At 45.2% G+C, this 16457-nt stretch overlaps 1 long non-coding RNA gene across 1 annotated transcript; it reads right to left on the minus strand.

Moving 5' to 3' along the window:
• Window positions 1–1131: 1131 nt before the first annotated feature.
• LOC306936095 lies at window positions 1132–7307 on the minus strand. The gene is made up of 3 exons (XR_013791462.1): window positions 7180–7307; window positions 5073–5187; window positions 1132–1252 (listed from the first exon to the last, which is right to left on the minus strand). It is a non-coding gene; the product is annotated as an uncharacterized lncRNA (long non-coding RNA).
• Window positions 7308–16457: the final 9150 nt, after the last annotated feature.

The following is a 16457-nucleotide window of genomic DNA, read 5'->3' on the forward strand; positions in this document are numbered from 1 at the left end:
AATAGCAGACCTACAAGCTCGTAGCGTGCCACTCGGCGGCGCGCTATGAGCTTGTAGATCTGCTATTTTTCAATAGCTAAAGTATTACATAATGCTTAGTTAAAACACCAAAAGGGGTTCCCGCCCAAAATGTGTTAAAAACAAGTGAATGCACGTTTGCAAAGAATGCATGTTTGAGAATAATCTGTCGACTTACATCAACTGTAAATTTAGTCGACCGCAAATTATTCGGTCTACTAAAACCAAAACATTTCAGATGACTAAAATATGACTTAAAACTAAACTGCATTTTATTCAAAAGACTATGACTAAAACTGACAAAATTACCACTGTAACCAATGAAACTAAAACGCTTTTAGACATTGTTATACAGCCCAATTCCTCTCTTTTCATGTCGAATTTCTGTATCAGCTTTAGCCGTTTTCTATTTGCATCCGTTTAAATTGTGATTAGTTTCTCTTGGTTTTGTTTCAAAGTGTAATTTCTCTGCGCAGCACTTTGTGACTTCCGTTTGAGAAAGGCGCTATATAAATAAAAGATTCTATCATAAAGTTATTACACAAGGTTTCCGCCCGAAAGCCAAGACAATTATGTGATAGACTGATCCTGTTGTGAATTAAATTATGCTAACCGATTAGCTGTTTGTGCGTGTCTGTGTGTGTGTGTGTGTGTGTGTGTGTGTGTGTGTGTGTGTGTGTGTGTGTGTGTGTGTGTGTGTGTGTGTGTGTGTATGTGTGTGTGTGTGTGTGTAGTCTGTCGCTGCAGCCCAGAGTCTGTGGCCTTGTGGTTAGAGTGTCCGCCCTGAAACTGGGAGGTCGGAGGTTCGATCCCCAGCCGGGGTCATACCAAAGACTGTAAAAATGGGACCCAATGCCTCCCTGCTTGACACTCAGCATCAAAGGGTTGGATTGGGGGGGGGGGGGGCATATCTACTAATCAAATGATTCCCGAGCGCGGCACGGCTGCGGCTCACCGCTCCAAGAGATTGGATCGAATGCGGAGCAGAACAAATTTCACTGCGGTAACGTGTGTGACAAATCGTACGACTTTGACTTTGTGTGCGCGAGAGTGTTCTGTCTCTGCGGTGCCAGAGGGGTCCACGGTCCATCAGAGTCCTGGGCGTCCCAGCGAGGGGCTTTAGTCCCAAAACCCATCATCCACTGTCCCCGACACTGAGCAGAACACACATCAGCTCCGTCCATCCATCCATCCTGGACCTCCATCAGCTCACCTTACTGTCCATCCACCTTGTCTGTGAACAACAGGAGAGGATAAACACACAGCATTCACCTCACCTTACTGTCCATCCACCTTGTCTGTGAACAACAGGAGAGGATAAACACACATCATTCACCTCACCTTACTGTCCATCCACCTTGTCTGTGAACAACAGGAGAGGATAAACACACATCATTCACCTCACCTTACTGTCCATCCACCTTGTCTGTGAACAACAGGAGAGGATAAACACACATCATTCACCTCACCTTACTGTCCATCCACCTTGTCTGTGAACAACAGGAGAGGATAAACACACATCATTCAGCTCACCTTACTGTCCATCCACCTTGTCTGTGAACAACAGGAGAGGATAAACACACATCATTCACCTCTTACTGTCCATCCACCTTGTCTGTGAACAACAGGAGAGGATAAACACACAGCATTCACCTCACCTTACTGTCCATCCACCTTGTCTGTGAACAACAGGAGAGGATAAACACACATCATTCACCTCACCTTACTGTCCATCCACCTTGTCTGTGAACAACAGGAGAGGATAAACACACATCATTCACCTCACCTTACTGTCCATCCACCTTGTCTGTGAACAACAGCACCAGAACAACCATGGATGTAGTTGGAGCAGAGGACCAAATTACGTTGTTAGGAAAATTCTATAGTATCATGTGGTGATATGGAACTGCTATATTAACCCATTTTGACCTGAGATCAGATTCTAAAAATGTCTTCTACATCCTGACAGTTTTTCTGAAAAAGCTATGTTCTGTCAGTGGTTCTTCGATTTTTCAAAAATAGCAGACCTACAAGCTCGTAGCGCGCCACTCGGTTGGCGGGGTTGGTGAAAGGGCCTTTCTGTGTGGAGTTTGCATGTTCCCCCCGTGTCCCCTAGGGTAGGTACCCTCACATGTTCTCCCCGTGTCCCCTAGGGTAGGTACTAGTGATGCACCGAATATTCGGCCGCAGAAAATATTCAGCATAAAATGGCTAAAAATGCATTTTAGGCCTATTCGGTTTCAGCCCGAATAGGCAGAAAATATATCACCGAATAGTGTATGCAATTAATGCATTCAAAAGAGCTGAATAAATGTTTTATGGACCCATAATAGTGATTATTATTTAAGTTAAGTTTTGCCATAACCATTACTATTGTCATAAATCAGGTAGCTTTAAGGTACAGCAATGGTAGGAAAAAAGATGTATAATATTAATCATATTCGGATATTCGGTATTCGGTTTTCGGCCAAGAATTTCCCTTTCGGTGCATCCCTAGTAGGTACTCTCACAAAAAACATGCAGTAACCCCTGGCCAGCCGGGGCGCCTGACGGAGGGGAAAGGAACTGGTTGGAATAACGTGTTCCTTCCACGCGCTACGTCCAACCAGGGAAAGTCCCCCCTGTCAGGTGTAAAAGGAGCAACTTGGACACTCAGGCATGAGTTCAAGTCCGTTGCTCTCCCCAGGTTGGCGGAGGGTGTGTAGAGCCCAGGATCACATTAGATAATTGACACAGGGGTGAAATGGGTTACAAAATCGTGGGATAAAAATTAAGAAAAAGAAGAAACTGGAAGGGTCACAGTGACCAGCTACTGGTCACTAAAGGTTTTAAGATGAGGAGACCGGAGATGTTAGGGACATCAGGATATATTAGGATATCGGATATGAGGAAGGAAGAATGGATGCAGGATGCTCAGAAGTTTAAAAACACTTCTTATTGGTAGATAAGAATAGATTTAATTCTGTCTGCCTGGATAAGGAAAGAAAGAGGCTATATATAAGCAGCCTGGATGCTCTCACTTGCTTAGATTAGACGGAACAGAATACTCGTGTTTGTTGTAAAAACCCACCAAAATGTCCCTCCCCCTTTCCTTTTCTTACCCAGTAGGACTCCAGCAGTTAACCATTAACCCCATTTTGGGCACGTCGTTAAATAGCAGTGCTACAAGCTCAACACTGCATCACAATGTGACACATTGAGAGCTTGTAGATCGGCTATTTATCCACATTCCCTCTGTTTCCCCCACAGTATTAACAACATTTCTGCCATAATTATCACATGCACAAAACAACATGGATGCCAGGCAGTGTTGTTTTCAGTCGACTAAAACTAAGACGAAAAATGTTCGTCGACTACCTTTTTTCACTGACGAAATGTCAATTTTAATGACTTTTTAAAACGCTCTTAAAAAAAAGTAGTCTCTGTGACACATCTAGGGGCCGCAATCTGCATCCTAGAAGCTTTGTCATTGGTCGATTTGCCTGTCTACTTCCTGATTGGTTAGTCATTTCGACCGGGTTTTTTCCCACCAATGACAACGCTTCCAAGAACATATTTGAATGCAGATTGCGGCCCCTAGATGTGTCACAGAGACAGAAAAGAATGTTTGGGAGCGTTGTACTCATTGATGGCTAGCTGTCTGAATCCCCCCCCCCCCCCCCCCTCTATTTTAGCATTAAAGCTAAAATAGAATCTCACGACTGACGTTGGTACTGTACTGTACTGTACTGTACTGTACTGTACTGTACTGTACTGTACTGTACTGTACTGTACTGTACTGTACTGTACTGTACTGTACTGTACTGTACTGTACTGTACGGGGCGGCGGTGGCTCAGGGGTAGAGTGCCTGGATGGTAACCGTAAGGTTGCCAGTTCGAACCCGGGCTCCCGCAGAGTTACTGTCGAAGTGTCCTTGAGCAAGACACTGAACCCCTAATTGCTCCCGATGTGCTAGTTGGTGCCTTGCATGGTTTCCGCTGCCATCGGTGTATGTATGTGTGTGTGAATGGGTGAATGTAATGCACAATCTCTGTAAAGTGCCTTGGATAAAGGCGCTATATAAATGCACCATTTACCATTTCTGTTACTGTATGGCCAACTCCTAATGTGTGATTTGTGAATCCATGTGAAAGGAGCCTCCACTCCTACAAAATCATGTTTTAGTAACAGTTCCTGCTGTTAGCCAATTAACTAATTAACCAATTTGGTGAATAATTCACAGATTGAGGGTTTAAACCTGTAGCACTACAATAAACAGTGGCAGGTGCACCTGGCCTGGACTATTAAAATGGCATGGAAGATGTTTCTGGACATATTGCTAGTTTTACGACTTAAAATGCCCTAATCTTAAAAGAACCAAAAATAGCTTATCTACAAGCTCTCAATGCGTCATTGAGCTCTTATAGGCTATTTTTGCTGTGCAACATGCTTCCATAGAAGTACATGCTGGCTTCTATGGAATCCAAATGACGGAGAACAGTCCTGGCGACTGAGAACTTGCATCCATGTAGATAGTAAAAGGAGGAGTAGATGGTAAAAGGAGTCTGCTGGCTATATACTGTAAATGCACTCCTACACCAGCATGCCTATTAGAGCATTTAGACCTGAGGACGATTCTACAAAATGTCTTCTAAATCCTGTTCTAAAAGAAACCTACGTTTCTGTGTCAGTGGTGCTCAACAATTTCATGTCAAGGACGCCCAGAATTATCCGTATTTGGCTGCAGACCCCCATCTGAAAATATGTAGTTCCAGGGACCTCCCAGAAGCAAGGATTTGAGTTAAAAATGTTCGCTCTGAAAGAATACATATTCATTCTTGCACCACATTTTCACGATTTTTCAAAAGTAGCAGACCTACAAGCTCGTAGCGCAGCACTCGGTGCCGCGCTATGAGCTTGTAGATCTGCTATTTTTCGATAGCTAAAGTATAACATAATGCTTGAAACACCAAAAGGGGTTCCCGCCCAAAATGGGTTAGAGCATGAGCCTAGATATAGTGACATTTCTTTCACATAACCACCATCTCCACAGAAGCAGACCGACCGCTTGTACCTTTAGGGACGAACTTCAGTGAGCTGCTGAAGATTCAGAAGCGTGACTGTCCTCTGCCCGGGCCGTCGTTCACAAACTCGTGGCCCAGTCCATTGCCACACTTCCCACAAAGCACCTGGAGAGACATGAATGAATGAATGAATGAATTTATTTGTATAGCACCTTTCCAAACATATAGTTACAAAGTGCTTTACAGACAGGTTATAAAACAGGACACATGACACCAATGTAAGGACGTATGTGTTTGCATCACAGTGACAAAATATTACTCGTCATGTGACCACCGCGCTCTGACTTGACCCATTTAGGCCTGCATGACGTCGAAATTAAAAAAATGTCTTCAAAATCCTGACAGTCTTCTGAAAACCCTTATGTTTCAATATTTCATGTCAAGGACCCCCAAAAATGTAATATGCCCCCCCCCCCCCCCCCCCCATCTGAAAATATGTTGTTCCAGGGACCTCCCCAGAAGCAAAGATTTGAGTTAAAAATGTTCACTCTGTAATAATATATGTTCAAAGATTTGAGGCACATTTTTCAAAATGTTTCAAAAATTGCAGACCGGCACTCGGTGCCGCGCTATGAGCTTGTAGATCTGCTATTTTGCAATAGCTAAAGTATAACACCAAAAGGGATTCCCGCCCAAAATGGGTTAAGGTGCGTTACCCGTTCAAATCATATCATATAAATAACGGTAATGGGTTGCACACACACCAAGACTGCATTTCAATAATGTATTCTTGCATGTTGGACAGGAGACAAACGTTTCGGCTATCCAGCCTTCATCAGTGTCTGATGAAGTAGTAGTAGTAATAGTAGTAGTACAGTAGTAGAAATGAGATACAACACCATCGCTTAGACAAGAATTAAACATGGTGGAAAAGGTTAGGAGACACGACGAGAGTTGAAAAAAGAAAGATAACGCGGAGCCAAACCGAAGAGCTACAACATGTCAGCTCCAGGAGTGAGCGCTGCTGACAATATGCCAGGTTTCCACCGAGGACAAAGAAGGAACCCTGACAGTAAAGGCTTTGTTCAAACCACGTGAGACAAAGCTGCACGTTTGTTTCTCAAAACCGATCGTTAAGACTGAGGTGACTGTCCACACCAGTGTTGTTTTCATCGACTAATACTATGACGAAAAAATGTTCGTCGACTACCTTTTTTCACTGACAAAAACTAAGCCATATGATGACTAAAACTATGGCTAAATATACTGATTTTGTCAACAAATAAAAACTAGACTAAAATTTGAGGAAGGGACTAGTGGACAAGAGATCCAGTATAAGTCATTTTACACTTGGTTGCATGCTGAAAATAGACGATCTACAAGCCCACAACGCGACAGCAAGTCATTACGACGGCATCAAGGCCCGCCAAAATACATTTTGTTCGACGAAAATCAACTGTAGATTTAGTCGACTAAAATCTTATGACATTTAGTCGACTAAAACTAGACTAACAGTAAAACATTCCAGGTGACTAAAATGTGACTAAAACTATTCAAGAGACTGTGACTAAAACCAAAAACAACACTGCAAGGACCCCCCCCCCCCCCCCCCCCCCCCCAAAAAAAAGTATTTGGCCGCAGACTGAAATCTGACAAAAATCGTATAAACCCCACCCCCCCAAAAAAACAGACGCACAAGCTCGCTGTGAGTGTGAGCTTGTAGATCTGATATTTTTTGAAGAGCCCAACAAATAAATGGATACAGTGGTTTTGAAACGATTGTGATGCTGTATATATAACTAATCTAATGTAATGCATGAATTAATTAATTGGACGGCTGAATGAATGAGGGTATGGATAAATAGTAAATGGTGAGTTGGTGACATATAGCGCCTTTCTCCAAGACGCTTTAGATAGATTGCATTACAGTCACCTATTCACACACCGTAGGCGGAGGAAACCATGCAAGGCACCAACCTGCTCATCGGGAGCAATTAGGGGTTCAGAGTCTTGCTCAAGGACACTTCGACACTAACTCTGGGGGAGCCCACAGGGATCGAACTGGGAACCCTCACTGTTCCCATCCGACTGTCCGACTCTACCCCTGAGCCATTGATGAATGAATGACTGAACGAGTGTGTTGTCAGATGAAGTCACCTTATAAGCACCCGGTCTCTCCTGGTGTTTGGAGACACTGTCCTCGAGGATGGTCTCTGTGAAGGCCGGCCACGGGGACGAGTGATCATACTTGGACCTGCTGGAGAACAGCTGGTGCTCACATTTCACACACACATACATGCCTGCAGAGAGAGAGAGAGAGAGAGAGAGAGAGAGAGAGCATTGATTGATTGATTGATTGATTGATTGATTGATTGATTGATTGACAGTACTACAGAGCAGTGATGTAAATAGGTTTCCAATGTAATGAGTCCCGTGATGCAGGGATGGTCTTTTAGAAATGAGTCCCAGAGACATTTTATGAGTCCCCACTTTAACGACGTTAGGAGTCATATTTTGCCAGTTTTTCAAATTGCAGCATTTAACTCCCATTTCATTTTATAATGGTTATAATGTGGTTTTATTCATGTAGAAAACAGAAGAAGAAATGATTATTATAACTAAAGCTAACAAAATATCGCAATTATTTGTTACGTGTATTATTGTGTACATGCCGAGTACAGTAGTGCATCCCGTGGATGCAGAGGTCGTTGTTTTATTAACTAAAAACTATGTTATAAACTGCGTTTTGGGATGCAAAATGCACCCTATTTTAATACAGGTTAGTACAGTCAAACACTTGGTCTAAAAGTAGAGATGCACCGATAATCGGCCACCAATCGGTGATATTCACTCCGAATGACTCGATCTGTGATCTGCAATTTACCCTATCTGGAGAAACGGATCTTTTTACACCATTTAAGTGGTATAAACGTCAATCAGTACGAGCTGCTGCAACCTGCTGCTGCTAGCAACCTGTGTACCCAATTTACATGAGCAGACCAAACGAGACACGGAACATGACTTTGACTCTTCAAAATAAAAGCATTACAACTTGACACAAATACATGAAATAATAACACGTAAATGTGACTTAATTATGAACTTCTTCATTATGAACTTGGAGCTTTTAGGAATAAAGCAAACTATATCACCTATAGTGGCAACAGTTACAATATGAATGTGTTTAAATGCCAGTGTAGCTGGTTCACACACACACACACACACACACACAAGGAAGCAGGCATTAGACAACCTGACAGCCACCAACCTGGCAACCCTGAATGAGCCAATCAGCTGCCAGTCTCTGGTGTGTGTGTGAGAGAGAGAGAGTCCTGTACTGTTAAAACAAACTCTACCCTAACGTCACTAAAAAGTACATTAAAACAGTTTTTCCTTTCCAAAACAAACACAACGTACATTATGACAATATTTCACCCTTTGCATTGGTAAAATAGACTTTTTTATTTTTTTCTTCCCTTCCTTCCAAAAAAACTAAAAGATAAAATTACCCAAAATCCATGGTTAAGAGTATTCCACGATGGCTCAGTGGTTCTGGCAGTTGCTGATGGTGTGAGAGGATGCTGGTTCGAGACAAGTCAAGATTCGTGACCTCGGACCAAGGACTAAGGATCCAGAATAAATAAATCAAAATAAATCAGTCTTTACCTTTTGGTCAAGTAAATGTACTATTGGAATGTATGTTGGCGGACGTAATCCAAGATAATCCACTGTCAACTTGTAACAGTCAGCAGTGCCAGTTGGTGCCACAGGGTGGTGCACTGCTCCCTTTTGTTTTGCTTTGTGTAGAAGATCTGACGTCAATTCCACCTCTTGCTATAGATAGACATGACATGACATGATGTGTGTCAAACAATTGTCACACATGGATGGATGATTAGCCGTGTTTATTTATTTATTTCCGGGGGGAATGAATGAATGAATGAATGAATGAATGTCTAACCCTGTAAAACCCGGATTAATTTCTACTTGCAAAAAAAACGATTTCAACCTTACTACTACTTTTTACTACTAATAAGGACTAAGGATAAATCAATCCCGGCCCCTCCATAGGGCCGGGGGTCCGCCGGGGGTCCGCGGAGGGGGTCCGCCGGGGGTCCGCGGAGGGGGTCCGCGGGGGTCCGCGGAGGGGGTCCGGAGGGGGTCCCCGGCCCTATCTCGGCCGTCCCTTGTCCGTTTCGGACGGGGGGAATCTCGTTCGAACCGGTCCGCCGTCCCGGACACGCTCCCGGGGCTCTCGCGGTGGCAATAATTGGAAATGACACGTCCACCAGGGGGAAACCTTGACCAGGCTATGGTGAGTATGCCAGTATGGCCACTATATGCGTGTACTATGTTGGCAGCAGTGCTCCGTTCACGTTTGTTTATTATATTAGTGCTGTCTGCCCCCCCCCCCCCACCTCTTGCTATAGACAGACATGACTTGACATGACATGACATGAGTCAAACAATTGTCACACATGGATGGATGATTATCTTTGTTTATTTATTTATTTCCGGGGGGAATGAATGAATGAATAAATGAATGAATGAATGAATGAATGAATGAATGAATGAATGAATAAATAAATAAATAAATAAATAAATAAATAAATAAATAAATAAATGGATGGATGGATGGATGGATGGATGGATCATATTTCCGGGGGCATTTCTCTCCAGGTGAGGACAACGCCATCCAGTCAACCAACTATGGATGTCAGAAGATCAGGCATCATCTCGTATGTTGTACTACTACTACTACTACTACTACCACACACACACACACACACACACACACACACCTCACATTTTGCTTATGCAAATTAGTGGGCTGCGTCCCACCTGCTTTGTGGGTGTGGTTTCGACTACTTTGCGGGAGTGGCTTATGCAAATGAAGGGCGTGTTTCGGCTACTTTGTGGGATTGGCTTATGCAAATGAAGGGCGTGGTATGCAAATGAAGGGCGTGGTATGTAAATGAAGGGGAGTGGTATGCAAATGAAGGGCATGTTTCGGCTACTTTGTGGGATTGGCGTATGCAAATGAAGGGCGTGTTTCGGCTACTTTGTGTGATAGGCTTATGCAAATGAAGGGCGTGGTATGCAAATGAAGGGCGTGGTATGTAAATTAAGGGGAGTGGTATGCAAATGAAGGGCATGTTTCGGCTACTTTGTGGGATTGGCGTATGCAAATGAAGGGCGTGTTTCGGCTACTTTGTGGGATTGGCGTATGCAAATGAAGGGTGTGTTTCGGCTACTTTGTGTGATAGGCTTATGCAAATGAAGGGCGTGGTATGCAAATGAAGGGCGTGGTATGTAAATTAAGGGGAGTGGTATGCAAATGAAGGGCATGTTTCGGCTACTTTGTGGGATTGGCGTATGCAAATGAAGGGCGTGTTTCGGCTACTTTGTGTGATAGGCTTATGCAAATGAAGGGGCTTGGAATGCAAATGAAGGTGAGTGGTATGCAAATGAAGGGGCATGGTATGCAAATGAAGGGCGTGGTATGCAAATGAAGGGCGTGGTATGTAAATGAAGGGGAGTGGTATGCAAATGAAGGGCATGTTTCGGCTACTTTGTGGGATTGGCGTATGCAAATGAAGGGCGTGTTTCGGCTACTTTGTGTGATAGGCTTATGCAAATGAAGGGCGTGGTATGCAAATGAAGGGCGTGGTATGTAAATTAAGGGGAGTGGTATGCAAATGAAGGGCATGTTTCGGCTACTTTGTGGGATTGGCGTATGCAAATGAAGGGCGTGTTTCGGCTACTTTGTGGGATTGGCGTATGCAAATGAAGGGTGTGTTTCGGCTACTTTGTGTGATAGGCTTATGCAAATGAAGGGCGTGGTATGCAAATGAAGGGCGTGGTATGTAAATTAAGGGGAGTGGTATGCAAATGAAGGGCATGTTTCGGCTACTTTGTGGGATTGGCGTATGCAAATGAAGGGCGTGTTTCGGCTACTTTGTGTGATAGGCTTATGCAAATGAAGGGGCTTGGAATGCAAATGAAGGTGAGTGGTATGCAAATGAAGGGGCATGGTATGCAAATGAAGGGTGTGGTATGCAAATGAAGGGCGTGGTATGTAAATGAAGGGGAGTGGTATGCAAATGAAGGGCATGTTTCGGCTACTTTGTGGGATTGGCGTATGCAAATGAAGGGCGTGTTTCGGCTACTTTGTGTGATAGGCTTATGCAAATGAAGGGGCTTGGAATGCAAATGAAGGTGCGTGGTATGCAAATGAAGGGGCATGGTATGCAAATGAAGGGGAGTGGTATGCAAATGAAGGGCATGTTTCGGCTACTTTGTGGGATTAGTTTATGCAAATGAAGGGGTGTGGTATGCAAATGAAGGTGCGTGGTATGCAAATGAAGGGGAGTGGTATGCAAATGAAGGGCATGTTTCGGCTACTTTGTGGGATTAGTTTATGCAAATGAAGGTGCGTGATATGCAAATGAAGGGGAGTGGTATGCAAATGAAGGGGAGTGGTATGCAAATTAAGGGCATGTGTCGGCTACTTTGTGGGATTGGCGTGTGCAAATGAAGGGCGTGTTTCGGCTACTTTGTGTGATAGGCTTATGCAAATGAAGGGCGTGGTATGCAAATGAAGGGCGTGGTATGTAAATTAAGGGGAGTGGTATGCAAATGAAGGGGAGTGGTATGCAAATTAAGGGCATGTGTCGGCTACTTTGTGGGATTGGCGTGTGCAAATGAAGGGCATGTTTCGGCTACTTTGTGGGATTGGCGTATGCAAATGAAGGGCGTGTTTCGGCTACTTTGTGTGATAGGCTTATGCAAATGAAGGGGCTTGGAATGCAAATGAAGGTGCGTGGTATGCAAATGAAGGGGCATGGTATGCAAATGAAGGGGAGTGGTATGCAAATGAAGGGCATGTTTCGGCTACTTTGTGGGATTAGTTTATGCAAATGAAGGGGTGTGGTATGCAAATGAAGGGCGTGGTATGTAAATGAAGGGGAGTGGTATGCAAATGAAGGGCATGTTTCGACTACTTTGCGGGAGTGGCTTATGCAAATGAAGGGCGTGTTTCGGCTACTTTGTGGGATTGGCTTATTCAAATGAAGGGCGTGGTATGCAAATGAAGGGCGTGGTATGTAAATGAAGGGGAGTGGTATGCAAATGAAGGGGAGTGGTATGCAAATGAAGGGCATGTTTCGACTACTTTGTGGGATTGGCGTATGCAAATGAAGGGCGTGTTTCGGCTACTTTGTGTGATAGGCTTATTCAAATGAAGGGCGTGGTATGCAAATGAAGGGCGTGGTATGTAAATGAAGGGGAGTGGTATGCAAATGAAGGGCATGTTTCGACTACTTTGTGGGATTGGCGTATGCAAATGAAGGGCGTGTTTCGGCTACTTTGTGTGATAGACTTATGCAAATGAAGGGCGTGGTATGCAAATGAAAGGCGTGGTATGTAAATGAAGGGGAGTGGTATGCAAATGAAGGGCATGTTTCGGCTACTTTGTGGGATAGGCTTATGCAAATGAAGGGCGTGGTATGCAAATGAAGGGCGTGGTATGTAAATGAAGGGGAGTGGTATGCAAATGAAGGGGAGTGGTATGCAAATGAAGGGGAGTGGTATGCAAATGAAGGGCATGTTTCTGCTACTTTGTGGGATTGGCTTATGCAAATGAAGGTGCGTGGCATGCAAATGAAGGTACGTGGTATGCAAATGAAGGTGCGTGGTATGCAAATGAAGGGGAGTGGTATGCAAATAAAGGTGCGTGGTATGCAAATGAAGGGGCATGGTATGCAAATGAAGGGGAGTGGTATGCAAATGAAGGTGCGTGATATGCAAATGAAGGGGCATGGTATGCAAATGAAGGTGCGTGGTATGCAAATGAAGGTGCGTGATATGCAAATGAAGGGGCATGGTATGCAAATGAAGGTGCGTGGTATGCAAATGAAGGGGCATGGTATGCAAATGAAGGGGCATGGTATGCAAATGAAGGGGAGTGGTATGCAAATGAAGGGGCATGGTTCCGGCTACTTTGTGGGATTAGTTTATGCAAATGAAGGTGCGTGGTATGCAAATGAAGGTGCGTGGTATGCAAATGAAGGGGAGTGGTATGCAAATGAAGGGGAGTGGTATGCAAATGAAGGGCATGTTTCTGCTACTTTGTGGGATTGGCTTATGCAAATGAAGGTGCGTGGTATGCAAATGAAGGGGAGTGGTATGCAAATGAAGGGCGTGTTTCGGCTACTTTGTGGGATCGGCTTATGCAAATGAAGGGGCGTAGTATGCAAATGAAGGGGAGTGGTATGCAAATTAAGGGGCATGGTATGCAAATGAAGGGGCATGGTATGCAAATGAAGGGGAGTGGTATGCAAATGAAGGGGAGTGGTATGCAAATGCAGGGGCATGGTTCCGGCTACTTTGTGGGATTAGTTTATGCAAATGAAGGTGCTTGGTATGCAAATGAAGGGGAGTGGTATGCAAATGAAGGGGCATGGTATGCAAATGAAGGAGCATGGTATGCAAATGAAGGGGAGTGGTATGCAAATTAAGGTGCGTGGTATGCAAATGAAGGGGCGTGGTATGCAAATGAAGGGGAGTGGTATGCAAATGAAGGGGAGTGGTATGCAAATGAAGGGGAGTGGTATGCAAATGAAGGGGCATGGTATGCAAATGAAGGAGCATGGTATGCAAATGAAGGAGTGGTATGCAAATAAAGGTGCGTGGTATGCAAATGAAGGGGCATGGTATGCAAATGAAGGGGAGTGGTATGCAAATGAAGGGCATGTTTCTGCTACTTTGTGGGATTGGCTTATGCAAATGAAGGTGCGTGGCATGCAAATGAAGGTACGTGGTATGCAAATGAAGGTGCGTGATATGCAAATGAAGGGGCATAATATGCAAATGAAGGTGCGTGGTATGCAAATGAAGGGGAGTGGTATGCAAATGAAGGGGCATAATATGCAAATGAAGGGGCGTGGTATGCAAATGAAGGGGAGTGGTATGCAAATGAAGGGGAGTGGTATGCACATGAAGGGGCATGGTATGCAAATGAAGGGGAGTGGTATGCAAACGAAGGGGAGTGGTATGCAAACGAAGGGCGTGGCGACACCCACTAATTTGCATAAGCGACACCCACTAATTTGCATAGCCCTCACCCACAAAGTAGCCGAAACAACGCCCTTCACATTTTCATAACCCACTCCCACAAAGTAGCGGGAACATACGTACATGTCCCCCACATGATGACGTACATGTTCCATTCGCGACGACGTACATGGTCCCTCCACGATGACGTACATGTTCCCTCCACGATGACGTACATGTTCCCGCCACGATGGCGTACATGTCCCCTTCACGATGACGTACATGTTCCCTACATGATGATGTGCATGTTGCCTTCACGATGACGTACATGTTTCCTCCACGATGACGTGCATGCTCCCTCCACGATGACGTACATGTTTCCTCCACGATGACGTACATGTTCCCGCCACGATGGCGTACATGTCCCCTTCACGATGACGTACATGTTCCCTACATGATGATGTGCATGTTGCCTTCACGATGACGTACATGTTTCCTCCACGATGACATACATGTTTCCTCCACGATGACGTACATGTCCCCTTCACGATGACGTACATGTCCACGTCACGATGACGTACATGTTCCCTACATGATGGCGTACATGTTCAATTTACGACGACGCGCATGTTCCCTCCACGATGACGTACATGTTCCCTCCACGATGACGTACATGTTCCCTTCACGATGACGTGCATGTTCCCTCCACGATGACGTGCATGTTCCCTTCACGACGACGTACATGTTCCCTACACGGTGGCGTACATGTTCCCTACACGATGACGTACATGTTCCCTCCACGATGACATACATGTTCCCTCCACAATGACGTACATGTTCCCTACACGATGGCGTACATGTTCCCTCCACGGCGACGTACATGTTTCCTCCACGATGACGTACATGCTCCCTCCACGATGGCGTACATGTTTCCTCCACGATGACGTACATGTTCCCTCCACGATGACGTGCATGTTTCCTCCACGATGACGTACATGTCCCCTTCACGATGACGTACATGTCCACGTCACGATGACGTACATGTTCCCTACATGATGGCGTACATGTTCAATTTACGACGACGCGCATGTTCCCTCCACGATGACGTACATGTTCCCTCCACGATGACGTACATGTTCCCTTCACGATGACGTGCATGTTCCCTCCACGATGACGTGCATGTTCCCTTCACGACGACGTACATGTTCCCTACACGATGGCGTACATGTTCCCTACACGATGACGTACATGTTCCCTCCACGATGACATACATGTTCCCTCCACGATGACATACATGTTCCCTCCACAATGACGTACATGTTCCCTACACGATGGCGTACATGTTCCCTCCACGGTGACGTACATGTTTCCTCCACGATGACGTACATGCTCCCTCCACGATGGCGTACATGCTCCCTCCACGATGGCGTACATGTTTCCTCCACGATGACGTACATGTTCCCTCCACGATGACGTGCATGTTCCCTACACGATGACGTACATGCTCCCTTCACGATGACATACATGTTTCCTCCACGATGACGTACATGTTCCCTACACGATGGCGTACATGTTCCCTCCACGATGACGTACATGTTTCCTCCACGATGACGTACATGCTCCCTCCACGACGACGTACATGTTTCCTCCACGATGACGTACATGTTCCCTCCACGATAACGTGCATGTCCCCTCCACGATGACGTACATGTCCACGTCACGATGACGTACATGTTCCCTACATGATGGCGTACATGTTCAATTTACGACGACGTGCATGTTCCCTCCACGATGACGTACATGTTCCCTCCACGATGACGTACATGTTGCCTCCATGATGACGTACATGTCCCCTTCACGATGACGTACATGTTCCCTTCACGATGACGTAAATGTTCCATCTACGATGACGTGCATGTTCCCTTCACGACGACGTGCATGTTCCCTCCACGATGACGTACATGTTCCCGTCACGATGACGTACATGTTCCCGTCACGATGACGTACATGTTCCCTCCACGATGACGTACATGTTTCCTCCATGATGACGTACATGTCCCCTTCACGATGACGTGCATGTTCCCTTCACGATGACGTGCATGTTCCCTTCACGATGACGTACATGTTCCCTCCACGATGACGTGCATGTTCCCTACACGACGACGTACATGTTCCCTACACGACGACGTACATGTTCCCTACACGACGACGTACATGTTCCCTACACGACGACGTACATACCACTCCCCTTCATTTGCATACCACGCCCCTTCATTTGCATACCAATCCCCTTCATTTGCATGTCACGCCCCTTCATTTGCATAAACCAATCCCGCAAATAGCCGAAACATGCCCTTCATTTGCATACCACTCCCCTTCAT

The sequence above is a fragment of the Electrona antarctica genome, assembly GCF_951216825.1.
Source record: "Electrona antarctica genome assembly, chromosome: 14".
Taxonomy (NCBI): Eukaryota; Metazoa; Chordata; class Actinopteri; order Myctophiformes; family Myctophidae; genus Electrona; species Electrona antarctica.